This window comes from Phoenix dactylifera, chromosome 4, assembly GCF_009389715.1.
Source record: "Phoenix dactylifera cultivar Barhee BC4 chromosome 4, palm_55x_up_171113_PBpolish2nd_filt_p, whole genome shotgun sequence".
Classification (NCBI taxonomy): Eukaryota; Viridiplantae; Streptophyta; class Magnoliopsida; order Arecales; family Arecaceae; genus Phoenix; species Phoenix dactylifera.
This window is the reverse complement of record NC_052395.1, coordinates 27,372,316-27,391,719: the sequence shown is the minus strand read 5'-3', so window position 1 is coordinate 27,391,719 and position 19,404 is coordinate 27,372,316. Positions and strand designations below refer to the sequence as shown.

The window sequence follows — 19,404 nt, the reverse complement described above, 5'->3', positions numbered from 1 at the left end:
GGCATCCTAAGAAATTAATTTTAGATGATCCATCTCAACCTGTTAGGACTAGAGCATCTCTTAGAAACTTGAATAATCATCTAGCTTTTGTCTCACATTTTGAACCTAAACACATAGAAGAAGCTGAAAAGGATGTAAATTGGATAAATGCAATGCAAGAAGAACTAAACCAATTTACTAGAAACAAGGTATGGAACCTTGTTGAACGACCCTCTGAATATTCAATAATAGGTACCAAATGGATATATAAAAATAAACTTGATGAAAATGGAATTGTAATAAAAAATAAGGCTAGACTAGTAGCAAAGGGCTATAATCAAGAAGAAGGTATAGACTTTGATGAAACCTTTGCTCCTGTAGCTAGACTTGAGGCAATTAGATTGTTACTAGCATTTGCATGCTCTAAAGATTTCAAATTATTTCAAATGGATGTAAAAAGTGCATTTTTGAATGGGTACATTAATGAGGAGGTGTATGTAGAACAACCTCCTGGTTTTAAAAATCATCAATACCCCAATCATGTGTATAAATTAAACAAAGCACTTTATGGTTTGAAACAAGCACCTAGAGCATGGTATGAAAGACTTAGCAAATTTCTACTAGATCATGAGTTCTCTAGAGGAAATGTAGATACAACACTGTTTTAAAGAAGAAAAATAAAGAAATGTTAGTAGTGCAGATTTATGTTGATGATATTATTTTCGGTGCTACTAACAATCGCCTCTGCGAAGAATTTGCTGACTTGATGCAAAGTGAATTTGAAATGAGCATGATGGGAGAGTTGAACTATTTCCTCGGGCTCCAAATCAAACAATCTGAAGAAGGGATCTTCATCAATCAAGCTAAATACATCAAGGAGATGCTTAAGAAGTTTGATATGGAAGGAAACAAGTCAATCAGCACACCCATGAGCTCATCATGCAAACTAGACCAAGATGAATCAGGTAAATCAGTAGATCAAAGGATGTATAGAGGTATGATAGGATCTTTATTATATCTCACTGCAAGTAAACCTGATATCATGTTTAGTGCATGCATGTGTGCTAGATATCAATCTAATCCTAAGGAATCACATTTAATTGCAGTTAAGAGAATCTTTAAATACTTAATAGGAACAAAAAATATAGGTTTATGGTATTCTAAAGAATCTAGCCTGAACTTAATAGGGTATACAGATTCAGATTTTGCTGGTTGTAAACTTGATAGAAAAAGCACCAGCGGGTCATGTCAATTCTTAGAAGAAAATCTAATCTCATGGTTTAGCAAGAAACAAACTCGGTTGCATTATCTACTGCTGAAGCCGAATATGTTGCTGCCGGGAAGTTGTTGTGCTCAAATCATATGGATCAAACAACAACTTGAAGATTATGGAATTAAACAAGATAAAATTTCCGTTAATTGTGACAATACTAGTGCTATTAACTTAACTAAGAATCCAATTCAGCACTCAAGAACCAAACACATTGAAATAAGACATCACTTCATAAGAGATCATGTACTGAATAGTGATGTTACACTTCAATTTATTTACACCGATGATCAACTAGCTGACATCTTCACAAAACCCTTGAGTGAAGAGCGATTTTGTGTGCTTAGGAGAGGATTAGGAGTGATTGATCCATCCTAGTGATATTCTCTTCTAGTTCATTGTTTTTGATGATTAGCTTGTGTTAAATATAGAGTTTCTCATCTATGATTGTCAAATCAGATCATAAACTTAGTGATTATCCCTTGTTTGGCACGAAAATAACATGATTTTTGGGTGCGTGCCAGAGTTCAAGTCGACTCGGATACATTTTAGAGTCGGCTCATGGAGGAGCCGACTCGCACATAGATAGGAGTCGACTCGAGGTCGATGGTAGCATAGGGGGAGTCGACTCGCGCATATTTTGGAGTCGACTCGAGGTCGAGTCGACTCGCAACTTACTGGAGTCGACTCGAGATCGGGAATCCGGTGTTTTAACCCTAATCGAAGCGTTCAATCGACACTTCTATTCACCGCCTCCACTGTTCAAAAAATCCTAGAGTCGTCTCCGACCTCGTCTCCGACCGTGTCTAGGGCTTTTCCGTCGAGTTTCTTCCGATTCCTCATGTCCTTTCCCCCTCTCTAGGTCAAGGATGCCTCGGAAAGTAGTTGTCCCGAGCTGGAAGAGGCCCCAACCCGCGAGCGGCACCGAGCGACGGTCAAAGGCTCGGAATGAACCCGTGAGGCCACAACCTCCGGTTCCTTCCCCGCCGAGGCCGGTTCCCTCGCGTCCGTGCGCCGGGAAGGCGGTCTCCACCGGAAGGTATGTCAACTTCGACTACCTCTCTCGGGAAGGCTTCACAATAGGGGATAGGTTAAGGGCCCAAGGGTTAGAGATGTTTTGCTCCCTAGATCTCTCTACATACCCGGGGCTAGTTAGGGAGTTTTACGGGACAGTAGCCAGGGTTCATGGTGGGATACAGGGAACCGTAGCGGGTGTCCCTTTATTTATTTTAGAGGATTTTATTGCCCAAATCCTTCATCTTCCCCAAGTAGGGGTGTTTCCCACTTACCCGGCCGATAGGACTGAGGCCCTTACGGCCATATTAGGGAGTCCACCCCAGTCCCCACTAGATGAGGTGTCCGCTAGTCAGCTTTCAGTTGAAATGCGGCTCCTCCTGAGTATTATATCTAGGACCCTCTTTCCCAAGACCGGCCGCTTTGACTTTGTATCCGAGAGGGACCTAGCCCTAATGTACTATATTCTCCAAGATACCCCAATTAACTTCCCTAAGCTGATCTACAAATACCTATGTGAGCCACTAGACAAACCTAGGCTCACCCTTCCATATGGGATGTTGTATACCCTGATTTTTAGGGAGTCCGAGGTCCCCATTCCTGAGGGGGAACCCTCTCGCGCACTGCGATACACAGATCGCATGGGTGAGGGAACCCTTCAGAGGATGGGATTTGATAAGGTTGAGGGAGTCTGGGTCAGGAAATCATCCTCTTCCACACCTACTACTCGACACTCCCCCAGCCCTGATCATGATTCTGACTTTCCCACCTATCCCTCCACCTCAGCACCATCCACTTCAGCCGGACCCTCCTCTTTAGCACCTCCTACTCAGCCACTAGAGGTCCGGATCTCTCCTGAGCAGCTCCGGGAGCTACGGCAGGAGATCGTGCGGGATCTTCGGGAAGACCTACTGAGGGAGCTCCGAGGTCCAGCCACTGCCTCCTCTTCTGCATTGGTTCCCTCATTGTCAGCCGTGACCGAGATGACGGCTCATCTGAGGGAAGAGATTTACAACGTCAAAAGCCTTATACAAGCCCAGTTCTCAAATATGAGTGATGTCACAAGCAACACAAGAAAGATGCGAGATGACATCCGACACGACTTGGGCAGCCAGAGTCAGGGGGCCGAGCGTTTGGCGAATGTGTTGATCTCCAAGTTGGATACCCTTCAGGAGAGTCTGACTGAGCTCTCCTCGATCCACAGTAGGGCCACCTCGGCGATCATCACGCAGCTAGGGAACGTCACAGATGGGGTCAGTCTACTTATGGAACAATCAAGACTGAGCAAGGGAGCCACATCCTCCTCAAAGAAGCCCTAGCTTGCTTTTCATTTTGACATATACTTACTGCCTTACTCTTTGTATCTACAAGTGTACCTACATATACAATCAATACAATGAGTAGACAATTTTCTTCAATACTGTGCAAATTTAATCTCTAATAGCTTGTGTGATGTGCTTTCTTCCTTTTTGCTATGATAACAAAAAGGGAGAGAAAATATATTGAATAGACATGTAAAGGGAATCAATGAAAATCAATAAAAAGCAAACTTTTAAAACACACAATAATTTGCTCTTAGTGGATTCGATACCTCGAGGCTCATTATCTCTCTGTTGGAGCTCCTAACGGAGTAATCTCCAGAATCTATTCAAGGGATATTCGAAGATTAGTTGAATCATACTCAAGAACAAATTGGCAGATTTTCCCTCTAAAAACCGAAAATTTAAGTTCAAAAGCTTCAATACACTAAAAGAAATTTCAGAGAATCAAAACAAAGTTGAATGCATGTGTTGAGGGGGAGAATCTGAATTTTTAAGAAAACAAACTCATTAAATATATATAAGCCAAACAATTGATTGCATGACATGAAAGCTTATATAATTCCAAATGAAAGGGAGAGCTTTAACTTCAAAATTTACTGTTTCACACCTTTCAGTTTTGGATAAATTAAAATAACTAGACACTTGAATTCATTTTAAAATTTTACTATAAATCTCCTTGTTCGTTGAGCAATTCACTTTACATATACTCAATGTTTTGTCATCATCAAAAAGAAAGAGATTATGGAGTGATTGATTATAACCCTATTTGATTTTGATGAGCTCAAAGCATTTGAGTATATCTTATGTTTACTAATGAATTCAATATAGTGTTTCAGTGAAATTCTTGTAAATTTATGGTTAAGTGTCTCTAGATTTGGTTCAAGACATTTTGGATAAGTTAAGAAGTCAATTTGAACCAAAGTCTGAGACTCGAGTCGACTCCGGGAGATTACGAGTTGACTTCAAGCGTATCAGAAGCACTGGCACAGGCTCGAGTCGACTCCTGTACATTACGAGTCGACTCCGACTGAGAACAGACAGACGAACAGAAAGATCCAACTCAAAACCTGTCAACGAGTCGACTCCTGAAGAACGCGAGTCGACTCCGATACTGCTGAGTCGACTCCATGGTAGTACGAGTCGACTCCAGGGAGTTACAGACAGAAAGACAGAGAAGTTATTTTGGACCCTGAGAGCCGAGTCGACTCCTGAGGAACTCGAGTCGACTCCGATGGTTGGCAAGTCGACTCCAAAGGAAGCGAGAGTCGACTCCCAGTGTGATACAAGGCAAAAGTCAGAGAGCAACTTTCGAACACTGAGAGCCGAGTCGACTCCCGCAAAGTCCGAGTCGACTCCAAGACAGCGCGACCCCAAAAAGACAGAAGACAGTATTTTCGTCTCTGAGAGGCGAGTCGACTCCAAGACAGTTCGAGTCGACTCCAAGACAGCGCTACCCCAAAAAGACAGAAGACTGTTTTTCGGATACTGAGAGCCGAGTCGACTCCGAAACAGTTCGAGTCGACTCCAGGACGGCACGAGTCAAAAGACAGAAGATCGGGAGTTTGGACTCTGAGCGCCGAGTCGACTCCCAGAATTTTCGAGTCAACTCAAGTGAGCAAAGTTGAAGAATACATCTATGGATTCCTTGGAATGAGTCGACTCCAAAAGTGCCAGGTCAGCTCCAGACTTTGGGGAGTCGACTCCGGGTTAAGTCGAGTCGACTCCCAGTCGAGACAGCACTTTAATTCAAATCCGGAATAGTTGCCGAGCCGTATCCAGAAAAGCACGAGTCGACTCCTGCAGCAGCCGAGTCGACTCCAGATCGCGCGAGTCGACTCCGATCCCAACGAAAACATTGTCAGGATGTGCAGAATGTGCAGAACGGCTAGAAGATTGTGTCTAACGGCTAGTTTCCATGGGAAATGGCTTAAATAGCCACAGAGAACTGTAGCAAGGTAGAGAAGTGACATTCCATTCAAAGAAAACAAAGAATCTTCACCTACCAAAGGATTTCAAAGGAAAAGAAGGAAGAGGGGCATTAAACTCCATCCAACCAACTCTTCCCAGCATTAAAGAAGTCTCCTTCAGTCATCAAGTCTTCGAGACACTCAAGAGGAGATCCCGAGTTCGAGAAGCCCTCCTCTACATCTTCATAAATTTGTTTGAGGGCTCTTAACTTCTCTCTTGTTTATATCACTGAATATCTGCTTGTTAAGAAGCTTTATTTTTCTGTTAGCTTTTGTTCAAACCATTTGTTCCTTACTTGATTTAATCAGGGAATTGAATCAAGGGTGTAAAGGTTTGTTGGTGAGCCTAGGTTGAAACCAACGGTGTAAGGGTTTGATTGTGATCCCGGAAAAACAATCGGGTGGTTCTAGTCGGTGAGCCTGGGAAAACCGACCGAGTTCGTTGTGATCTCGTAAAACAACAAGTTAGGTTGTGAGCTTGTAAAACAACCGGCTGTAATCCAAGGGGTTATAGTGAATTCCCAAGTGAGGCTTGGGGAGTGGACGTAGGAGCAAGGGTTAGCTCCGAACCACTATAAATTTCCTTGTGTTTGTGATTGCTTTGTTGTCTCTTACTTTCATTTCATTCACTGCACATAGCATCTAATTAATCCACTTACAAAAAGTATTAATTAGTTATTCATAAACCTTTTAATTGCAATAATTATTTTAAAACCCAATTCACCCCCCCTCTTGGGTTGTCTATCTGGGCAACACTTCAACAGGCCTTTAGAAATTTTTATGAACTATCATTGGCAATCGAGCTAACTTCTTTTCTTTAATGGACCAATCTAAAGTAGCTTGCTCATCAAAAATGATATCACAACTAATGATCATCTTTTCGGCCTTTGAGTTATACAACTTATAATCTTTTGTCTCTTAATTGTAGCTAATAAAAATACATTTTTCTACTTCATCATCAAGTTGCCTTCTCAATGCATCAGGCACATGTGCATAGGCGACGCAACCAAATACCCTTAGGTGTTTAGTATTAAGCTTCCTTCAACTCTAAATTTTTTATGGAGGCTTTCTCCATATGCTTCTTGTCACACCTCCGGCCCGAGATCGCGAGCCGGGGGTCGCGCCAACTGCCGCACACCCGTAGAGAACTCTCCCCACGAGCATGCAAGGCATCTTAACCAAATCTAAAAAAATGTAACTAAAATAATTCAGCTGAAATAAATGCAATCTTATTCCATTGACTGACACAAATTATAAAGTCTCACAGTTCTCAATACGCAGTGGAACTGTGGAGTGATTGATTAAAATCCCATTTGATTTTGATGAGCTCAAAGCATTTGAGTATATCTTGTGATTACTAATGAATTCAATTGAGTGTTTCAGTGAAAATCCTATCCAAGTGTCTCTAGATTTTGGTTCATAGTATTTTGGATAAGTTAAGAAGTCTGCTGAACCAAAGTCTGAGACTCGAGTCGACTCCCGAGTATCACGAGTCGACTCCAAGCGTATCAAGTTCACTGGCACGAGCTCGAGTCGACTCCAGACTAGTACGAGTCGACTCCGACTGAGAACAGAAAGAAGAACAGAAAGCCTCATCTCAGAACCTGTCAACGAGTCGACTCCTGAAGTGCGCGAGTCGACTCCAATGTTCAACGAGTCGACTCCAGGGTAGTAAGAGTCGACTCCAAGAGGTACACAAAGAAAAGTCAGAGAGCAGTTTTCGAGTCTGAGATTCGAGTCGACTCCAGTGGAACGCGAGTCGACTCCGATGGTTGGCAAGTCGACTCCAGAGAAAGCAAGAGTCGACTCTCAGCGGTACACAAAGAAAAGATCAGAGAGCATTTTATGGACTCTGAGATTCGAGTCGACTCCCGCAATACGCGAGTCGACTCCGAGACTGTGCGACCATCGACAGACAGAAAACCATGTTACTGCCTCTGAGATTCGAGTCGACTCCCAGACAGCTCGAGTCGACTCCAAGACAAGCTTCACGTCAAAAGGCAGAAGACCAACTTTCGGAAACTGAGAGCCGAGTCGACTCCAAGGAAGTTCGAGTCGACTCCAAGACTGGATGAGCCAAAAGACAGAGAATCGGGAGTTCGGGCTCTGAGATTCGAGTCGACTCCAAGGACAGTCGAGTCGACTCGAGTGGACAAAATTCAAAATTGGATCCACGGACTTCAGTGGATGAGCCGACTCCAAAATTGCCAGGTCAGCTCCAGAAGTTGGCGAGTCGACTCCGGGTCAAGACGAGTCGACTCCCAGTCGTGACGGCAACTTTAATTCAAATTTGGAACAGTTGCCGAGTCGACTCCGGAAAAGCTTGAGTCGACTCACGCTACAGCCGAGTCGACTCCTGATCGCGCGAGTCGACTCCAACCCACCAACGGTCATATTGTCAGGCTGCGCAGAGTGTGCAGAACGGACAGAAAAAGCAGTGTAACGGCTAGTTTCCGTGGGGGTTGGCTTAAATAGCCACAGAAGACTGTAGCAAGGCAGAGAACAACCATTCCACTCCAAGCATTCAAGCTTTCAAGCTCTGCAACGTGCTCTTCAACGAAAAAGGGGAAGATCAGCATTTACTGCAACCAACTACATCTTCCCAGCAATTAAAGCCTCCTCCTCCTGCATTCAAGTCGACTACTCATTCGAGAGGAGACCTGAGTTCAAGAAGCCATTCCTCTACTTCAGCTTAAAAGCGTTTTGAGGGCTTCTAAACTCCTCTTTTGATTATATTGTTTTACATCTGCTTTTGAGAAGCTTATTTTCCTTTCTTTCTATAACTGTTATTTACTTGGTCAATCGGGGGATGAATCAAGGGGATTAAGGTGGTTGGTGAGCCAAGTTAAAACCAACGTGTGTAAGGGTTGATTGTGAGCCCGGAAAAACAATCGGGGTGGTTCTAGTCGGTGAGCCTGGAAACCCGACCGATTCGTTGTGAGCTCCGTAAAACAACAAGTGGTTGTGAGCTTGCAAAACAACCGGCTGTAATCCAAGGGGTTATAGTGAATTCCAAGAGAGACTTGGGGAGTGGAACGTAGAGCAAGGGTAGCTCCGAACCAACTATAGAAACTCTGTGTTTGCATTGGATTGTCTCTTCTCTTCTTCCTCTCACATCACTTCACAGCACTTAGCATTAATTAAATAACTTGCAATAGTTTTTAATTAATCATCCATAACGTTTAATTATCCAAATTAATTTAAAACCCAATTCACCCCCCCTCTTGGGTTGTCTATCTGGGCAACAAGTGGTATCAGAGCCAAAAACTCTTCCACTCAAGAGTTAAAAGATCAAAATGACAACCCCATTTGGATCTTCTCACATTGAGGGTCAGTCCACCCAAAGACCCCCTTTCTTTAATGGATCCGACTACTCATACTGGAAGGCTAGGATGAGAATATTCATCCAAGCCCAAGACTATGAGATGTGGACCATTGTAGTAAATGGACCATACATCCCATCCATATATGTAAGATGGTGTCAAGGTACCCAAACTAGAAACGGATTGGGATGAACATGACATGAGGAAGGCACAACTAAAACTCTAAAACTATGAATGTGTTTTATTGTGCTTAGATAGAAATGAATTCAATAGGGTCTCTACTTGCAACTCTGCAAAAAGAGATCTGGGAATAGACTTGAAATGACCCATGAGGGCACGAATCAAGTTAAAGAATCCAAAATTAATATAATTGGTTCATAAGTATGAACTATTTAAAATGGATTCTAATGAGACAATCACTAGCATGTTCACTAGGTTTACTGACATTGTCAATGGCCTAAAAAAGCCTTGGCAAGAGCTATACTAACAGTGATCTTGTCAGGAAAATACTTCGCTGTCTACCAAGGTCATGGGAAGCCAAGGTGACGGCAATCCAAGAAGCTAAAAGACTTGAACAAGCTTCCACTCGAAGAGCTCCTTGGATCCCTAATGACTCACGAGCTAACCATGAAGCAACACAGCGAAGAAGAGTCCTCCCATAAGAAAAAGGTGATAGCACTTAAATCTACTTCATCTAACAAGGACCTGTCTTGCAGGTAGCAGCAGTGAAGAAGAAGAACATGAGGAAGATGATGGTGAGGCTCTTCTTGTGCGCAAGTTCAAGAGATTCATACAACCACAAGAAGTCCTATCATCAAAGGAGAGGCCCCTCAAATTTCTACCCGCAAGGACAAAGGTAAGGAAAGGGAAAACGAGGGGATTGGGTGTTACGAGTGCAAGAAGCCGGGTCACATAAGAGCAGAGTGCCCCTTACTGAAGCAGGGGAGTAAGTCCAAGAAGAAGAAGGCTCTTGTCACTACACTATCCGACTCCGACTCAATCATCCTCCTCATCAGATGATGAACAAGAAGAGAAGGCCAATTTCCTGCTTCATGGCCAACGAAAACGAGGGTAACTTCCGATACGCATCTTGATTTCTCTTTTGATGAACTTTATGATGCATTAATGAGTTAATGGTAGAATATAAAGGCTATAAATCTTAAGATAAAGAACTGAAAATAGCTAATCAATCATACCTACATAAATACGATAAATTAGTTAAGGATAAGGACTTAATCGACCAAAGAAAATATTGAACTTAAAACAAGCAACCAACTTTTAACTCAAAAGACTAACACCTTAACTAAAGATAATGAAAAACTAACTAAGGAATTTTCAGAACTTAAAAAATATAAACAAACCTTAGATAAGGATCTTACAAAAGAACTTAATGAACTAGAAGCAGAAAATCAAACACTAACTAAAGAACTTAACAAAATACAAACCCTTAGTTGAAAAATTTACATATAGTTCTGAAAAATTAAACATGATACTAAATAGTCAACGAAGCAGTATTTAATAAAGCGGGTTTAGGGTATAAACCAAGAAAATAAACAAAAACTTCTTAGTAACTTCTTTGTTAAAGCTGGAGAAACTAAAACTAAGAAAATAACCTGCTTTTGTTATGGAACTATAGGACATAAGGCAAATGCATGTACTATAGGAAAAAGTAAAACAAAAAGAAAAAATTAAAAGGGTATGGTTCCAAAAGGAACCAACTTGACTAACCATGAAGGACCCAAGAAAACTTGGGTACCTAAGATGACATGATTTGCTTGTGTAGGAGTGTCTGCAGCCAAGGTCAACAAAAACCGCTGGTATTTGGATAGTGGCTGCTCAAGGCACATGACGGGTGATAAAGATCAATTTTTCACCCTTGAAGCTAAGAAGGAAGGTGTTGTGACTTTTGGAGACAACAACCAAGGTCATATCATTTGGTATTGGTAAAGTTCAAATCACCCCTTCTACTTTTATAGATAATGTTAGATATGTTGATGGTCTTAAGCATAACTTGTTAAGCATTAGTCAATTATGTGATATAGGATATGATGTTATGTTTAAACCATCACTATGCATTATAACAAATCCTAATGATAATAGTTTAGTTTTTTAAAGGAATTAGACGTGGAAATGTATATGTTGTAGACCTAGAAGATCTTGCCAAAACATAACCAATGTCTAGGTTGTAAATGAAACTAAAGATAATGATGCTAGTTGGTTATGGCACCGTAAGTTAGGTCATGCAGCATGGACACAATAACTAAACTAGTTAAAAGAGACTCCGTGATAGGTTTGCCAAAAATTAAAATTTGAAAAGAACAAAATATGTGAGCATGTCAATTGGGCAAACAATCTAGGAACTCTTTTAAATCCATAAAATGTGTCTCTACTTCTAGGCCTCTAGAATTACTACACATGGACCTATTTGTCCAACTAGAACAACAAGCCTAGGTGGAAATAAATATGGTCTAGTTATAGTAGATGATACTCTAGGTACACATGGTCATGTTTCTAGCCATAAGGATCAAGCATTTTCTATGTTAAGAAGTTCCATAAGGAAGTAACAAATGCTAGAGAGTCTTCAGTCATAGCCATTAAAAGTGACCATGGTACCGAATTCGAAAATCAATCATTTGATGAATTTTGTAGTAAAAAGGGGATAACCCATAATTTCTCAGCACCTAGGACACCACAACAAAATGGAGTTGTGGAAAGGAAGAATAGAACACTAGAGGAAATGGCTAGGACTATGTTATGTGAAAGTAACCTCCCTAAGTACTTTTGGGGAGAAGCCATTAATACCTCTTGTCACATATTAAAATAGAGTTTTATTAAGACCCATTATAAGAAAACACCTTATGAACTTTGGAAAACAGAAAACCAAAAGTAATTACTTTCATGCCTTTGGATGTAGGTGTTTTGTACATAATAATGGGAAAGATAATCTTAGGGAAATTTGATCCTAAATCTGATGAAGGAATATTCTTAGGTTATTCTACAAACTAGTAAAGCCTATAGAGTCTTTAATAAAGAACCTTAGTCATAGAAGAATCTATACATGTAGTATTTGATGACTCTAGTGACATCTCCTCTAGTAAGAAAGTTAATTTTGATGATGATGTTGAAATACTTGAAGAAAAGATAGATGAGATGGGATTACAAGATGATAATCAAAAATGATTGAAGAAGCATCATCAAGTCAAGAGCCTATTGTGGATCATGGGCTAACAAAAGCTTGGAGGTATGCTCACGGGCATCCTAAGGAACTCATTCTAGATGATCCATCTCAAACCTGTTAGGACTAGAGCTTCACTTAGAAAATCTAAATAACCATCTAGCTTTTGTCTCACACTTTGAGCCCAAACATATAGAAGAAGCCGAAAATGATGTAAATTGGATAACTGCAATGCAAGAAGAACTAAACCAATTTACTAGAAACAAAGTGTGGGATCTAGTAGAGAGACCTTCTAAATATCCATTATAGGTACATAATGGATATATAAAATAAGCTAGATGAAAATGGAATTGTTATAAGGAATAAGGCTAGACTAGTGGCAAAGGTTATAATCAAGAAGAAGGCATAGATTTTGATGAAACCTTTGCTCCCGTACTAGACTTGAGGCTATTAGACTATTATTAGCATATGCATGCTCTAAGGATTTCAAACTATTTCAAAATGGATGTAAAAAGTGCATTTTTAAATGGGTAAATTAATGAGGAAGTGTATGTAGAACAACCTCCTGGTTTTGAAAATCATCAATACCCTAATCATGTGTAATAAACTGAACAAAGCACTTTATGGATTAAAACAAGCACCTAGAGCATGGTATGAGAGACTTAGTAAATTCCTATTAGAACATGAATTCTCTAGGGAAAATGTAGACACAACATTATTCTGAAAAAAGCAAAATAAGGAGATGCTATTAGTACAGATTTATGTTGATGATATCATTTTCGGTGCTACTAACAATCGCCTCTGCGAAGAGTTTGCTGATTTGATGCAGAGTGAGTTTGAGATGAGCATGATGGGAGAGCTGAAACTACTTCTCGGGCTTCAAATCAAACCATCTGAAGGAGGCATCTTCATCAATCAAGCAAAATATGTCAAGGAGATGCTCAAGAAGTTTGATATGGAAGGAAAACAAATCAATCAGCACCCCCATAAGCTCATCATGCAATTAGATCAAGATGAATCAGGTAAATCTGTAGATCAAAAACTTTATAGAGGTATGATAGGTTCTTTACTATATCTTACTGTAAGTAGACCTGATATTATGTTAGTGTTTGCATATGTGCTAGATATCAGGCTAATCCTAAAGAATCACACCTAGCTGCAGTTAAGAGAATTTTAAATACTTAATAGGACTAAGAACATAGGGCTATGGTACTCTAAAGAATCTAGCCTAACTTAATAGGATATACAGATTCAGACTTCGCTGGATGTAAGCTTGATAGAAAAAGTACCAGCGGGTCTTGTCAATTTCTAGGAGAAAAACCTTATCTCATGGTTTAGCAAGAAACAAACTCGTTGCATTATCCACTGCTGAAGCTGAATATGTGGCAGCCGGAGAGTTGTTGGTGCTCAAATCTTGTGGATTAAACAACAATTAGAAGATTATGGCATAAACAGATAAAATTCCCATTAATTGTGATAATACAAGTGCCATAAATCTAACTAAAAATCCAATTCAACATTCAAGAACTAAACACATTGAGTAAGACATCACTTCATAAGAGATCATGTATTGAATGGTGATGTGACACTCCAATTTGTTTGTACTGATAATCAATTAGCAGATATTTTTACAAAACCCCTAAGTGAAGAGAGGTTTAGTGTGCTTAGGAGGGGATTAGGAGTGATTGATCCATCCTAGTAGTGGTTTTCACTAGAATAATTGATTTGATGATTACAATGTGGTTAAAATAGAGTTTCTTTTCAATGATCATCAAATCAGATCATAATTAGGTGATTTTCCTCATTTGGCACGATTATAGCATGATTTTAGGTGCGTGCCAAAGTTAGAGACGACTCGAGTAAGTTTCAGAGCCGGCTCCTAAGGGGGAGTCGACTCGCGCATTTGCGGGAGTCGACTCGCAAAGATGGCAGCTGAGGGGGAGTCGACTCGCACATTGTCGGGAGTCGACTTGAAGTCTACAGGCGCATAAGGAGAGTCGACTCGCGCATATTCTGGAGTCGACTCGAGGTCGAGTCGACTCGCGACTCGGGGAGTCGACTCGCAGTCGGGATCCGACTTTTTAACCCTAGGTTTGTCGTTTTCGCAAAACACTTTTCTTTCAAGCCGCCACTGTTCAAAAAGCCCTAGAGGCCGACTCCTAGGTCGTCCCCGATCGTCTCCAACCTCTATTCAGTCGATTTTTCACCGGTTCTTAGATTTTCGTCCGTTCCTAGGTCGTCTCCGGTCCGTCGCCGAGTCTCCTTCGTCGACCTTTCTCCGTTCTTTAGGTGTTTCTTCCCGTTTAGGGTCAAGATGCCTCGTAAGACCGTGGTTAGGAAGAGGTCCCGTCCCGAGGCCGGTGCCCGACGGCGCTCCAAGGCGCGGCACAACCCGCGAGGCAACCACCTCCGGCTCGTTCCCCGCCTAGGCGGTTCCCGCAAGGGCCGTTGGCCGGGAAGGCCGTCACCACCGGGAGGTATGTCGACTTTGACTATCTCTCCCGGGAAGGGTTCACCATAGGTGATAGGCTTAGAGCCCCAGGCCTAGATACTTCCTCACTTTGGACCTTCCCCACTTACCCTGGCCTTGTTCAAGAGTTTATAGTACCGTCCATCGGAGAGATGGAGGTATCGAGGCACAGTAGTAGGTGTCCCTGTGCCGTGTCACGGAGGATCTCATTGCCCACATCCTCCACCTTCCATTAGTAGGGATGGCTTCCGCACACCCTGAGGATAGAGTTGAGGCCCTTACGGTCGTCTTAGGGCATCCACCTCAGTCCCCCTAGACGAGGTATCTGCTAGCTCACTTCCTATTGAAGTGAGAATCTTTTGAGTATTCTGTCCAGATCCATCTTCCCTAAGACAGGAAGATTTGATTTTGTTAAATGAGAGGGACCTAGCTGTTATGTCTTACATTCTTCAGGACACCCCGGTCAACTTCCCCAAACTCATCTATAGGTATATGTGTGAGCCCCTAGATAGACCCTAGGCTCACCCTCCCATACGGCATGATTTTACTCTTCTCTTTAGGAGTACGAGCTTCCCATTCCTGAGAGGGAACCCTCCGTGCATTGCGATGGACAGATCGCTTGTGTATGGGGACCATGCACAGGATGGGGTTTCGGAAGAAAGAAGGGATCTGGGTTAGGAAGTCTACCCTCCCCGCTCAGACCACCAGACCTTCACCTAGTCCTGAGCCCGATTCAGACTACCCAGACCTTCCAGACCATCCAGACCTCCCATCCACTCCTCCTGCTCCTACCACCTCCGCGGACCTTCCTCCTCGGCACCACCCTCTATGGCGGTCCGGATTGATCCTGAGCAGCTCCGGGAGCTGCGACAGGAGATAGTCAGAGAGGTGAGGGGATGAGCTGCTTCGGGAGCTCCGAGGTGGCGGTGCCTGCCCCACTCCTGCACCCCGTATCTTCTCAGTTGGTCCCTTCCTTGACAGCCGTGACTGAACATGACGGCTCCATGTACGGGAAGAGATCTACAATGTCCGGAGTTTGGTCCAGGCCCAGTTCCAGCAGCATGAGTGGAGGTCCACGAGCTCCACTCGACAGATGCGAGAGGAGATAGGTCGTGACATGCACACCACCACTGAGGGGCCGAGCGCTTGGCGAATGTACTCATCGACAAGCTGGACGCACTTCAGACATCGGTGACTGGGCTTCAGGCATCGGTGACAGAGCTCTCCACTACACATAGCCGAGCCACCACGTCTATCATCACACAGCTTGGCCATGTCACAGATGCAGTCACCCTCCTCATGGAGCAGAGCCGATTGAGAGGAGGAGCCACATCCTCGAGAGGAGGAGCCACATCCTCCAGAGGAGGAGATGCATCCTCGAGAGGGGGAGCTTCATCCTCGAGGAGGACATAGATGTGTTTGAATTCTGTTTTGTATTGTTTTACTTTACTTATTGTATGCTCAAATCTACTTCAATTCATATCAATACAATGAGTAGACATCTTATCTTCAATTATGTGCCATTTGATGATTGTTTGTACCATTGATTGTGGTTGATTACCTCCTTTTTGGTATGATGACAAAAAGGGGGAGAAATATGTATAAAATGTGTAAAAGGGGAGAAAAATAAAAAAAATATATGTAAAGAAATCAATGGAAATAAATAAAAAGATAAACTCTTAAAAACACACACAAATTGTTCTAAGTGATTCGGTACCTCGAGGCTCATTATCTCTCTTTTGGGGCTCCTAATGGAGTAATCTCCAGAATCTACTCAAGGGGATATTCAGAGATTAGCTGAATCCTACTCAAGAACAAATTGACAGATTTTCCCTCTAAAAACAAAAAATTCAGTTCAAAAACTTCAAGGCATTAAAAGGAAATTCAGAGAATCAAAACATAGTTGAATGCATATGTTGAGGGGGAGAATCTGAATTTTAATCAAAGCTAAATCATTAATGACATATAAGCCAAACAATTGATTGCATAATATGAAGGCTTATATAATTCCAAATGAAAGGGGGAGCTTTAACTCCGAAATTTGTTGTTTCACTCCTTTCAAACTTGGATAAATTAAATTATCAGACATTTGAATTCATTTATGGATTTTATTTCATTATTTATTGAGCAAGTCATTTTACATATACTCAAAGTTTTGTCATCATCAAAAAGGGGGAGATTGTGGAGTGATTGATTAAAACCCCATTTGATTTTGATGAGCTCAAAGCATTTGAGTATATTCTTGTGATTACTAATGAATTCAATTGAGTGTTTCAGTGAAAATCCTGTCTAAGTGTCTCTAGATTTTGGTTCATAGTATTTTGGATAAGTTAAGAAGTCTGCTGAACCAAAGTCTGAGACTCGAGTCGACTCCCGAGTATCACGAGTCGACTCCAAGCGTATCAAGTTCACTGGCACGAGCTCGAGTCGACTCCAGACTAGTACGAGTCGACTCCGACTGAGAACAGAAAGAAGAACAGAAAGCCTCATCTCAGAACCTGTCAACGAGTCGACTCCTGAAGTGCGCGAGTCGACTCCAATGTTCAACGAGTCAACTCCAGGGTAGTAAGAGTCGACTCCAAGAGGTACACAAAGAAAAGTCAGAGAGCAGTTTTCGAGTCTGAGATTCGAGTCGACTCCAGTGGAACGCGAGTCGACTCCGATGGTTGGCAAGTCGACTCCAGAGAAAGCAAGAGTCGACTCTCAGCGGTATACAAAGAAAAGGTCAGAGAGCATTTTATGGACTCTGAGATTCGAGTCGACTCCCGCAATACGCGAGTCGACTCCGAGACTGTGCGACCATCGACAGACAGAAAACCATGTTACTGCCTCTGAGATTCGAGTCGACTCCCAGACAGCTCGAGTCGACTCCAAGACAAGCTTCACGTCAAAAGGCAGAAGACCAACTTTCGGAAACTGAGAGCCGAGTCGACTCCAAGGAAGTTCGAGTCGACTCCAAGACTGGATGAGCCAAAAGACAGAGAATCGGGAGTTCGGGCTCTGAGATTCGAGTCGACTCCAAGGACAGTCGAGTCGACTCGAGTGGACAAAATTCAAAATTGGATCCACGGACTTCAGTGGATGAGCCGACTCCAAAATTGCCAGGTCAGCTCCAGAAGTTGGCGAGTCGACTCCGGGTCAAGACGAGTCGACTCCCAGTCGTGACGGCAACTTTAATTCAAATTTGGAACAGTTGCCGAGTCGACTCCGGAAAAGCTTGAGTCGACTCACGCTACAGCCGAGTCGACTCCTGATCGCGCGAGTCGACTCCAACCCACCAACGGTCATATTGTCAGGCTGCGCAGAGTGTGCAGAACGGACAGAAAAAGCAGTGTAACGGCTAGTTTCCGTGGGGTTGGCTTAAATAGCCACAGAAGACTGTAGCAAGGCAGAGAACAACCATTCCACTCCAAGCATTCAAGCTTTCAAGCTCTGCAACGTGCTCTTCAACGAAAAAGGGGAAGATCAGCATTTACTGCAACCAACTACATCTTCCCAGCAATTAAAGCCTCCTCCTCCTGCATTCAAGTCGACTACTCATTCGAGAGGAGACCTGAGTTCAAGAAGCCATTCCTCTACTTCAGCTTAAAAGCGTTTGAGGGCTTCTAAACTCCTCTTTTGATTATATTGTTTTACATCTGCTTTTGAGAAGCTTATTTTCCTTTCTTTCTATAACTTGTATTTACTTGGTTCAATCGGGGGATTGAATCAAGGGGATTAAGGTTGGTTGGTGAGCCAAGTTAAAAACCAACGTGTGTAAGGGTTTGATTGTGAGCCCGGAAAAACAATCGGGGTTGGTTCTAGTCGGTGAGCCTGGAAAAACCGACCGAGTTCGTTGTGAGCTCGTAAAACAAACAAGTTTGGTTGTGAGCTTGCAAAACAACCGGCTGTAATCCAAGGGGGTTATAGTGAATTTCCAAGAGAGACTTGGGGAGTGGACGTAGGAGCAAGGAGTAGCTCCGAACCACTTATAAAACTCTGTGTTTGCATTGGATTGTCTCTTCTCTTCTTCCTCTCACATCACTCACAGCACTTAGCATTAATTAAATAACTTGCAATAGTTTTTAATTAATCATCCATAACGTTTTAATTATCCAAATTAATTTAAAACCCAATTCACCCCCCCCCCCCTCTTGGGTTGTCTATCTGGGCAACAGGAACAATAAAGATAGAACATTGATTTAAATAAAACCTAATCTAAGATAACTTGTGCCATAATTCTTTTATTCGCTCTCCCATATTGTAAAACTCCGGATCGAGCTAATTCTTTGGATCTGTAAAAATAGTAAGAAATCGTATAATGAGCTAGACAGCCCAGTAAGTAATAAACACCTTAACTAGTCAATTCATATAATAACATAAAATATGAATACAAATTAGGATGAGTCAGCATAATAACATAATCAATTCATTTTCAAATACAAATTCATTGAAATTCGTATCTTTCAAATATCCATATACATAATCGTAAATCTGATTTAAAACAAATCACATTCAACTCAACAGCCTTTAGCTACGACCACACTTATACCCTGTGGCTAGGCCAAAAACAGAACCACACTTATACCCTGCGGTGTGGGCCAGAATACCGCACTTATACCCTACGGAGTGGGCCAGAATACCATACTTATACCCTGTGGTGGAGCCAGAATTGCCAATGCATAACCCCCAATTGGCAGGGTCCAGAACATAGTCAGGCTGAGAGTTCCAAATCTGATGCACATCAAAATTCTTTTGTAACATAATAAATATATCATAATCCAATCTAAATATGCATATATGATGTAATAACAGTAAATATAACAATAGTCCGAAAAATATTGTTTCAATTCATATATCTATTTTTCATTCAAATCATCATCTCGTAAAATTCATAAATCACAT

General features: G+C 42.1%; 1 long non-coding RNA gene across 1 annotated transcript; it reads left to right on the top strand.

Moving 5' to 3' along the window:
- The first annotated feature begins 6,687 nt into the window (after positions 1-6,687).
- On the top strand, positions 6,688-18,716 carry LOC120110379. The gene is made up of 3 exons (XR_005511306.1): positions 6,688-6,832; positions 14,480-14,482; positions 18,678-18,716. It is a non-coding gene; the product is annotated as an uncharacterized LOC120110379 (long non-coding RNA).
- The last annotated feature ends 688 nt before the right edge of the window (positions 18,717-19,404 follow it).